This window comes from Bos grunniens, chromosome 29 (assembly GCF_055505025.1).
Source record: "Bos grunniens cultivar Pamir isolate PY7600 chromosome 29, Bosgru_T2T1.0, whole genome shotgun sequence".
Lineage (NCBI taxonomy): Eukaryota > Metazoa > Chordata > Mammalia > Artiodactyla > Bovidae > Bos > Bos grunniens.
Genome location: NC_141193.1, coordinates 14,058,937 through 14,069,953, shown reverse-complemented (window position 1 = coordinate 14,069,953; position 11,017 = coordinate 14,058,937). Strand labels below are relative to the sequence as shown.

Sequence of the window (11,017 nt, the reverse complement as noted above, 5' to 3'; positions counted from 1 at the left end):
TCACGTTTTGGTTAATTCTCACACTATTTCAAACTTTTTCATTGTGCTGTATCTACTATAGTGATCAAAATAATCTTTTGATGTTACTATTGCAAAATGATTATGACTTGTTGAAGTCATAGATGATGGTTAGCATTCTTGGCTATAAAGTGCTTTTCCATTTTAACACTTTTATTTTGCCGAGGGAAAATCAGAATGCCGTAGTCTTCCAGCTCTGGTTGACCTATGGCTGTCTGCAAGCAAGGAGCAATGGCTAAGGCAGAGTTGCCAACTGTGTCCCAGAGCTTTAAAGACTTATCCCCCAACACACATACGCACACATGCACATGTGCACACACAGCTTCTCAGCAAAGACTGAAAATTTTATTTTTTGAAAGCAGTTAAGGAAGTGAAGACCAGTGCAACAAAAACAATAATAAATAAGAGTTGAAAAAATACACAGTGAGATAGTATCTCACACCCATTAGAATGGCTAATATATTTTTTAAGCAAAAAATAATTGTTGGTGAGGGTGTGAAAAAATTGAATCCCTTGTATGCTGTTACTGAGGATGTGAAATGGTACAACCTTTATGGAAAACAATACAGTGATTACTCAAAAAATAAAAATAGAATTATCATATGTAATAGCAATTCTACTTCTGGATCAGTTCAGTTCAGTTCAGTGCTCAGTCATGTCTGACTCTTTGTGACCCCATGAATTGCAGCACGCTAGGCCTCCCTGTCCATCACCAACTCCCAGAGTTCACTCAGACTCACGTCCATCCAGTCAGTGATGCCATCCAGCCATCTCATCCTCTGTCATCCCCTTCTCCTCCTGCCCCCAATCCCTCCCAGCATCAGAGTCTTTTCCAATGAGTCAACTCTTCGCATGACGTGGCCAAAGTACTGGAGTTTCAGCTTTAGCATCATTCCTTCCAAAGAAATCCCAGGGCTGATCTCCTTCAGAATGGACTGGTTGGATCTCCTTGCAGGCCAAGGGACTCTCAAGAGTCTTCTCCAACACCACAGTTCAAAAGCATCAATTCTTCGGCGCTCAGCCTTCTTCACAGTCCAACTCTCACATCCATACATGACCACAGGAAAAACCATAGCCTTGACTAGACGAACCTTTGTTGGCAAAGTAATGTCTCTGCTTTTGAATATGCTGTCTAGATTGGTCATAACTTTTCTTCCAAGGAGTAAGCGTCTTTTAATTTCATGGCTGCAGTCACCATCTGCAGTGATTTTGGAGCCCAAAAAAACAAAGTCTGACACTGTTTCCACTGTTTCCCCATCTATTTCCCATGAAGTGATAAGAGATCCTTAGAATAAGCAAAATTATAAGGGAGAAAGTGAAAGGATAGTTGCTAGAGACTGGAGAACAGCCAATGTGACGTTACTGTTTAATGGATTTAGAGTTTCAGTTTTACAAAATGAAAAAAACTATGGAGATATATAGTGGTGATGGTTGTACAATATAATGTACATGTTTAAAACCACTTTTAAAACAATTTACATCAATTTTTAAATTAAGATGTTAAATATTACATATATTTTAGCACAATTTTTTAAATTGAAAAAATCAATCAATATATTAATAGTATACTGCATTAATAGAATAAAAGAAACAATCACTGAAGAGTGATTGAAGGAAATATTAATAGATTGTAATGGCTGATAGTCTTATCTCCTTACCTCTAAATTCTTTCAAAATAAAAATCAATCATTAATCCCTCCAAAAAACTGCATATTAATAAGGCAACCTAAAACTCTGCCTGGATCCAGAAGAATAGATACTTGTGGGATTCCTGGAGGATAATGTGGGCTTCCAGGGTGGCTCAGTGGTAAAGAATCTACCTGCAATGCAGGAGATGCAGGAGATGCAGTTTCGATCACTGGGTTGGGAAGATGTCCTGGAGGAGAGCATGGCAACCCACTTCAGTATTCTTGCTTGGAGAATCCCATGGACAGAGGAGCCTGGCGAGTTACAGTCCATGAGGTCACAAGGAGTCAGACATGACCGAGCACACATGCATGCACAGGATAAGTGTGTAGAGGAGATAACTGGAAAATGAAGGCAGAGAAGCAAATCGAGACCAATTTCTAATACAGATAAACCAGCTTACCAAAGAGTTTGGAATTTAGTCTGTAAGTAACAGCATGCTACTGAAGGGTTTTACACAGCAGTGTTTCTTTATTAAACTTTATGATTATATCATTATTTCCATGACAGTATTTTCTGCAGCAAATTACAGCTCTCCTAATTCAAACTGCTTAATCGATCAGAAAACATGTCTTATAACAGCAAGTTCCCAAGTAAGGGACTTCTGGATCAATTGATTCAACAGCTCAGTGACAAGTATCAGTGATCCAGATTCTTTCTGTCTTCCTCTGGAATCTTAATTCTAAAGTTGTAAGATGCATACTTCCTGGTTCACATCCAGCAGGAGAAAACAGTTTCTCTCTCTCAGAAGCCAAAGGGAAGCCTTTCTTTACCTCACACTGGCCCAGTTGCTTTAGTCCAGCTCCTCTCTGAACTGAATAATAGCAAAGGGGATGGAATTGCCATGATGAATTTAGATAAAGGTGTAGGAGCATGATTTTGAAGAAGTCACTCACCTGAAGAATAGAGATGGAATTGAAGAAGAACAAGCCTAGAGAGAAGGATAATTAGATGATTGCTCCAACAGAGGCCACATTAGAGCCAAATGATGAATTCCTAATTTTGAACTGTAGAGAATTAAAGAGGGTAAACTTGAAAGGTATTTAGGAATTTTATCAATGTTTCATATATTAGTTAGGTTCACACTCAATGTTGCTCAATAGCTAAAATTAGTAATTAGATACAAGAGTAGTAGATTAGTTACATAAACTGCTTATGCTTTATTTCTAATTCCAATGCTCCTCAATAACCATTGAGCTTAGCTTTAAATGCTGATCTGTATTTCACTTGAATATAAAATTGTTCAGAATGTTCATTGTTTTCAGTTTTTTGTGTCTGTGTTAATGTAACAATATTCTACTACAAACTTAAAATGCAAAAACACCAAAGTTTTACTCGGGCGGGAAGCATCAGAATGCCTTCTGCAACTATAGTGACTCCCCCAAATCCTGTAATTTGAGCCAGATAGCTGTCTATTCCAGAAGGACATTTCTCTTTCCGACCCAGAACATGAAGTAGAGGATCCAGAAGAAATCTTGTGACCCACGAGAGTCCAGTTGAAGGTGAAAGCTGTTTTGCAAAGAGTCATAATTTAGTTTGACATGGTTGTTTGTAATCCAATGAAACCACCAGTTTCTGATGGGCCAAAGGTCCGATGTGTCCTTGAACCTGCCCCAGGACAGAGTAGATGCTGTTCTCTTTGTATGGTTTAAACTGGTCCCATAGGTTTACTTGTTTGTTATTGCTATTGTTTTATCTTGTTTTGATTCAGTGGCTAAGGATAAGGCTATTATTGGAGAAGGCAATGGCACCCCACTTCAGTACTCTTGCCTGGAAAATCCCATGGACTGAGGAGCCTGGTAGGCTGCAGTCCATGGGGTCGCAAAGAGTCGGACACGACTGAGCGATTTCCCTTTCACTTTTCACTTTCATGCATTGGAGAAGGAAATGGCAACCCACTCCAGTGTTCTTGCCTAGAGAATCCCAGGGATGGGGGAGCCTGGTGGGCTTCCGTCTATGGGGTCACACAGAGTTGGACACGACTGAAGTGACTTAGCAGTTATAATATAATAATGAGGAATCTGCTATCACTCAACTCACCCAGGTTACACACTGTCTGAATCTTCTGTGTCTTTGTAATTTGCAAAGAACCAGTGTGACTCCAGGCAAGAAAAAATTAATTGTGAATTAGTGAAGAACTCCATATTTTTTTTTTTAAGAAACCTCATGGAAAATGCATTCTAATGAAGTCTTTTCCAGTACTCTTTTTTCCTACCTCTTCAATAAAGGATGCAATTTGATCACAAGTTGACTGTTCCTTTCATAAAAGCCAATCTGAATTGACATGGAAAAATGGAGTCAGTCTGGGGAATATAGGAAAGTAATGTTGAATGCCCACTTTATCTCACATTGGAAGAGATTCGCCTGAGTGAAGGGACTCCATCTGAAAGAAGGAGGCTCTAACTTTGGAAACAGGCAGGATGTCGATGTAGCAATAGCAAGACCCTATGTTTTTATTCCTCACCCATGGTGGCTCAGATGGTAAAGAATCTGCCTGCAATGCAGGAAACGTGGGTTCAGTCTCTGGGTTGGGAAGATCCCCTGGAGAAGGGAATGGCAACCCACTCCAGTCGTCTTTTCTGAAGAAGTTGATGGATAGAGGAGCCTGGCAGTCCATGGCATCACAAAGAGTCGGACATGACTAACTAACACACTTACAGAGCAGAAATATAGTCCCTAGCCCACAGAGCAGATACAAGGATTAATGACAATACATCATCAAAAAAGGATTTACAACAGTGCCTAGTTTATGGTAATCCCTCAGTAAGTTATTATTTTTCATCATTTATTAGTCCTTATTATAGCTGTAGCGTGATGATGTTAAAGGCTATGTGGAGTTCTTCCCATTTTCCAAGAATTGGTGATCAGAGTCCACTTCTGAAAGCAGAAGATATACTCAATATTCTAAGCCCAAAAGATCAATTGAGAAGTTGCTAAGAGGTGTTACTATGGGCTGAATTGCATCTCTGAGAAAAGTGATAAAGAAGAAAGTGAAAAGTGAAAGTGTTGGTCGCTCAATTGTGTCTGGCTCTTTGCGACCCCATGGACTGCAGCCCACCAGGCTCCTCCATCTGTGGGATTCTCCAGGCAAGAATACTAGAGTGAGTAGCCATTCCCTTCTCCAGGGGATCTTCCTGGCCTAGGAATCGAACCCAGGTCTCCTGCATTTCAGGCAGATTCTTTACCATCTGATTCACCAAGGAAGTGAAGTGTGTGTTAGTCACTCAGGTGTGTCCAACTCTCTGTGACCCATGGACTGGGGCTCGCCAGGTTCTTCTGTCCATGATTCTCCAGGCATGAATACTGGAGCAGGTTGCTATTTCCTTCTCCAGGGGATCCACTAGGGAAGCCCCCAGAAAAGCTATGGTAGAGTCCTAATCCCCAGCACCTGATCATGGGACCATATTTGAAAATATGGTCTTTATGGAAGTAATCAAGTTCAAAAGAGGTTATTAGGGTGGGCCTTTTATAAACTATGACTGGTGTCCTTATAAAGAGGGGAAATTTGAACACTGAGATGGACATACACATAGGCAAGTTTATGTGATGACACACAGGCAAGACATCAAATGAAGACAGAGGATTGGAGTGATATATCCATGAGCTATGAAATGGCAATACCAAAGATTTCTGGAAAATCAGCAGGAGTAAGGAAGAGGTAAAGAAGGGTCCTTCTTGAATAGATTTCAGAGGGAGGTGACCTTGATTTGGGACTTCTGACCTTCAGAAGAACAAGACAATAAACTTGTGTTGTTCTAAACCACCCAATTTGCAACACTTTGTTACAGGAGCCTTAGAAAACTAACACAGGTGGGCACCATATAACCTCCCCCCGCCCCCGACCCTGCAAGCTGTCAGATTTATGAAGAGGGGTTTTCCTATTACCTAGCATCACCCAGCAAGAGTGTGGCATTTGAGTGTATCTACTCCTGAGGGTGAGGGAGAGGAGATGCAACAGTCAGGTTTGTGGGTGTCTACAGGATGAACTGCATTCCCCACTGATACAATCTTTGAGACCCAAGTAGGATTTTCTGGACTGCCACAAAACATCTGGAGAGAGAGGCATGACTGTGTGACTGGGGGCTGTGAACCTGGAGTTCAGAATTTGCAAGAGGTAGAAAAGAAGGATCCCACCACTGCCTGCAGGACCCACCCTGGGACACTGGAGAGAGATGAGACAGGAAGCTTCAGGCTTTCTGAGGATTGCAGCATGGAGAGCAATGGATAGCAAAGCCTTCAGCTTAAATGCTGCCAGCTGAGGATCAGTAGGAAGATAAAGCCACCAATGCCTCAATGCCACCAATGCCTAAGAGAACTGCTCAGAATTGAGCATCTCTCTGTTATGGCCAGTAGAAACCTTCTTGTACCCACTGAGATTGAAGATAGAATCTTCAATAGAAAATCTTCATAGAAAATGGACATATCCTGACATGGGGTTATATACTTAGGAAATGATACTCATGGAAAGCAAGCAAGCAAGCAAGTCGCCTGACCATGAAGAGTCATGTTTCAGGCATTCCCTTGGTACCCATACTACAAATAGAGGCCCTGGCACCAACCATCCCACTGAAACCTACATTTGTAACTATCTCATGCAATTATGTAACAGAAGGGATCTAAGACACCTTTAACATAAAATCATCATTAAATTGCAATAAATACGTGAAATACAGGAAGCTCATTTAATTAAAAATGTAGCAAAGGTTATTTTAAAAATAATTCTTATGCAATGCAATCCTTATCAAAATGCCAATGGCATTTTTCACAGAACTGGATCAAATAATTTTAAATTTTGTATGGAAACACCAAAGACCGTGAAAAGTGAAAACAATCGGGAAAGAACAGAGCTGGAGGAATCATGCTCCTTGACTTCAGATTATTTTTACAAAGTTACAGTAATCAAAACAGTATGGTACTGGCACAAAAACAGACACATAGATCAATGGAAGAGGGTAATTCAGAAATCAATCCACCCACTTATGGCCTTTTAATCTACAACAAAGGAGGCAAGAATGAACAATGGAGAAAAGGCAGTCTCTCCAATATGCATATTTTAACATTTTATAGCACATCAATTAAAAAAAAAATCTCTGTTGTGAACATTACACATTGAAGTTATATATTTGGGAGTTTGCTGGGTTTTTTCTATCTTACTCTGATCCTATCCCCATGGGTTCACCATGTAGCTTCTGCCAAGCTGCTTTTATAACCATCCTTCCAACCAATCCTGGATTATCCCATTGCCTTGTAACAATGATAGCACCCAAGATTATGTCGAGATCACCACATGAACATATGTCTTCCTTGGTGGCTCAGTTGGTAAAGAAACCACCTGCAATGCAGGAGACCTGGGTTCAATCCCTGGGTTGGGAAGATCCCCTGGAGAAGGGAATGGCAACCTACTCCAGTATTCTTGCCTGGAAAATTCCACGGATAGAGAAGCCTGGTAGGCTACAGTCCATGGGGTCACAAAGAGTCAGACGCATCTGAGTGACTAATACACAGTGCATACATTCTCCAGGGTATTTTCCAGTTCCCTAACCCATGTCACATCACAGGAAATTAACGCTGTATTTGCCCTGGTTAACTATGAAAATATTCTTCATTTTCTCTATTTCAGCATTTTGTAATTGGCCTTGACATGGTCTGCCTACATTTTAAAGATTAACATTTGATCCTTCTTTTTCCTATCTTAGAGTAATAAATCTGTTCTTTATTACTTACAGTAGTAATTCCTACTCTACCTCTGCTCTTGTTTGCACACGCTTGTATGTATGTGTGTGTGTGTTTCTTGTACAGATGGCTTCCGATTTTCTTATTTCCCTCAAATACAAATTCGTTATTATAAAAAAGTACAGACGTATAATTAATATATTCAGGCCTGAAATTGTACAAAATGAAATAGATATTTTATTATATATATTTTTGCCCTTTATATCACAGTGAAGGTACTATCTATGCTGGGCTGGAAAATAGCAGAACAACCCTTGTTTTGCCACTAAGTAGCTATAGGTGGTGGAGAAGGCAATGGCAACCCACCCCAGTACTCTTGCCTGGAAAATCCCATGGACGGAGGAGCCTGGTGGGCTGCCGTCTATGGGGTGGCACAGCGTCGGACACAGCTGAAGCAACTTAGCAGCAGCAGCTATAGGTGGTAAGCAAGTGTCAATTACTTCCTGTGTAAAGTGAGAGGGCAAGACTGAATAAATTATGTTTTCTCCCAAATATCACTGTTTTATGTACAGTGCTCAATCTCCCATCGCCTTATCTAATTTCATTTTCTAACCAGTATTTTTGATACAGTGTACTGGTACACAGACTTTGAAAGAAGAGTTGTGCATCATACTAGGTATGCAATAATTTCCCCTCCATAGTGTAAACACTGCGTTTCCCAGCTATAATTAAATCATCGCATAAATGTCAAACTATGAAGAAAGCATTAAATATAGACTGAGCTGGTAGAAGCCACAGGAGTATCTGGATTTGCTAGAGACTACCTAACAATTAACACTAGAAGTTTCTTGTACACATATACAAAGAAGGAGTTAATCTCCTGGAATGAAAGCATTCTAAATTAAAACTATCTTTAGGAAGTCACACACAAGAGAAAGTCCATCATTGTGCTCAAGAATATGAAAAACAAAGTGGGCTATAAAACTCAATATTTGAGATTTAATTTCATGTTGTAAAACCACATTCAGTAACAACAACAAAAAAAGAGAGAAATAGTATGCTGCAGTCACCTGTATGTTTTTGCCTTCTTTTATTCACATTTGTATGACTGCTAATTGTTAGCCTGTTGTCAATTACTTGTTTTTGTGGTGCAGCTAGCATAGAATGTGAGGCCATTACACACAATGTTAAATTGTCTCTTTTTCTCCCTAAAAAAAAAAAAAAGAAAAACTGTTATAAGGGGATTATACTTCAATAAACTGAATCCTATTTAAAATTTTATCTCATCTAGTATTTATACATTATCTCATTTTACTATTTCCAAGTATAATATTTTTAAGCTGGTTTTAGAAAAGGCAGAGGAACCAGAGATCAAATTGCCAACATCTGCTGGATCATCGAAAAAGCAAGAGAGTTCCAGAAAAAACATCTGTTTCTGCTTTATTGACTATGCCAAAGCCTTTGACTGTGTGGATCACAATAAACTGTGGAAAATTCTGAAAGAGATGGGAATACCAAACCACCTGACCTGCCTCTTGAGAAACCTATATGCAGGTCAGGAAGCAACAGTTAAGACTGGACATGGGACAACAGACTGGTTCCAAATAGGAAAAGGGGTATGTCAAGGCTGTATATTGTCACCCTGCTTATTTAACTTATATGCAGAGTACATCCAGAGAAGGCAATGGCACCCCACTCCAGTACTCTTGCCTGGAAAATCCCATGGATGGAGGAGCCTGGTAGGCTGTAGTCCATGGGGTTGCTAAGAGTTGGACACGACTGAGTGACTTCACTTTCACTTTTCACTTTCCTGCATTGGAAAAGGAAATGGCAACCCACTCCAGTGTTCTTGCCTGGAGAATCCCAGGGATGGGGGAGCCTGGTGGGCTGCCGTCTATGGGATCGCACAGAGTTGGACACGACTGAAGTGACTTAGCAGCAGCAGCAGCAGAGTACATCATGAGAAACGCTGGGCTGGAAGAAGCACGCGCTGGAATCAAGATTGCCAGGAGAAATATCAATAACCTCAGATATGCAGATGACACCCCCCTTATGGCAGAAAGTAAAGAAGAACTAAAGAGCCTCTTGATGAAAGTGAAAGAGGAGAGTGAAAAAGTTGGCTTAAAGCTCAACATTCAGAAAACTAAGATCATGGCATCAGGTCCCATCACTTCATGGGAAATAGATGGGGAAACAGTGAAAAGTGGCTGACTTTATTTTTTTGGGCTCCAAAATCATGGCAGATGGTGATTGCAGCCATGAAATTAAAAGATGCTTACTCCTTGGAAGGAAAGTTATGACCAACCTAGATAGCATATTCAAAAGCAGAGACATTACTTTGCCAACAAAGGTCAGTCTAGTCAAGGCTATGGTTTTTCCAGTGGTCACGTATGGAGGTGAGAGTTGGACTGTGAAGAAAGCTGAGTGCCGAAGAATTGATGCTTTTGAACTGTGGTGTTGGAGAAGACTCTTGAGAGTCCCTTGGACTGCAAGGAGATCCAACCAGTCCATTCTAAAGGATATCAGTCCTGGGTGTTCTTTGGAAGGAATAATGCTAAAGCTGAAACTCCAGTACTTTGGCCACCTCATGCAAAGAGTTGACTCATTGGAAAAGGCTCTGATGCTGGGAGGGATTGGGGGCAGGAGGAGAAGGGGACGACAGAGGATGAGATGGTTGGATGGCATCACTGACTGGATGGACGTGAGTCTGAGTGAACTCTGGGAGTTGGTGATGGACAGGGAAGCCTGGCGTGCTGCAACTCATGGGGTCACAAAGAGTCGGACACGACTGAGTGACTGAATTGAACTCAACTGAATATTTTTAAACACAGTTTTGTTATTTAGTTTTTTCACTTGAGAAATATTTTTTTCCAAATAGAAAGTCATCATAAAATTCAGTTATATGGCAACTAATTTTTAATATCTAATATATTTATACATTGGGCTTTCCTGGTGGCTCAGAGGTTAAAGCGTCTGCCTTCAATGTGGGAAAACTGGGTTCAATCCCTGAGTTGGGAAGATCCCCTAGAGAAGAAAATGGCAACCCATTCCAGTATTCTTGCCTGGAGAATCCCATGGACGGAGGAGTCCACGGGGTTGCAAAGAGTCGGACATGACTGAGCGACTTCACTCACTCACTTATATTTATACAACTTACAGGATATAATTCATTATTTGGCTTTCTTTGTAAATAGTGACTGTGGAGCCTACATTTTAATTTTACCTAGGCATGGAGAGACTTTTCTTGTATAACTTCTTATTGTTTTTCTTCTTAGGAGCTATTTGTATATAAGGGCTAAATAGTTTCTTGAAACAGATCAAAATAGAACTCTACTGTTTCAAGAGACTTTACAGTCTTTATTCTTTCCTGCCCTCCAAGGACAGACTGTCAATTCAATTTAGAGGAAACCTTTTGAAGGAAATACTTTCCTCTTTATTGTTCAGAAATGTCTTGAACTTGAGGAACTGACACTTTACACAACTGTATTGTTTCAGCATTAGACATTCTTGCATTTATTTGGGGGAAAGGAGAATCTAGGCGTTTAAAGTTGAGAATTCTAGAAATATATAAATTAAACTGATTTACCTCTGTACATTTTGATTTTCCTCAGTGTTTCTTTCTTGCAAAACATGCTGGTCC

General features: G+C 40.3%; 1 long non-coding RNA gene across 1 annotated transcript in view; it reads right to left on the bottom strand.

Moving 5' to 3' along the window:
- Positions 1-341: 341 nt before the first annotated feature.
- Positions 342-11,017, bottom strand: part of LOC147342167 (uncharacterized) — a 16,448-nt gene continuing 5,772 nt past the window's right edge. Inside the window, exons 2-3 of the long non-coding RNA XR_015157373.1 lie at positions 8,448-8,585; positions 342-2,045 (exon numbers count right to left, since the gene is read on the bottom strand). This is a non-coding gene — a long non-coding RNA (uncharacterized LOC147342167). The remainder of the gene's footprint in view (positions 2,046-8,447; positions 8,586-11,017) is intronic.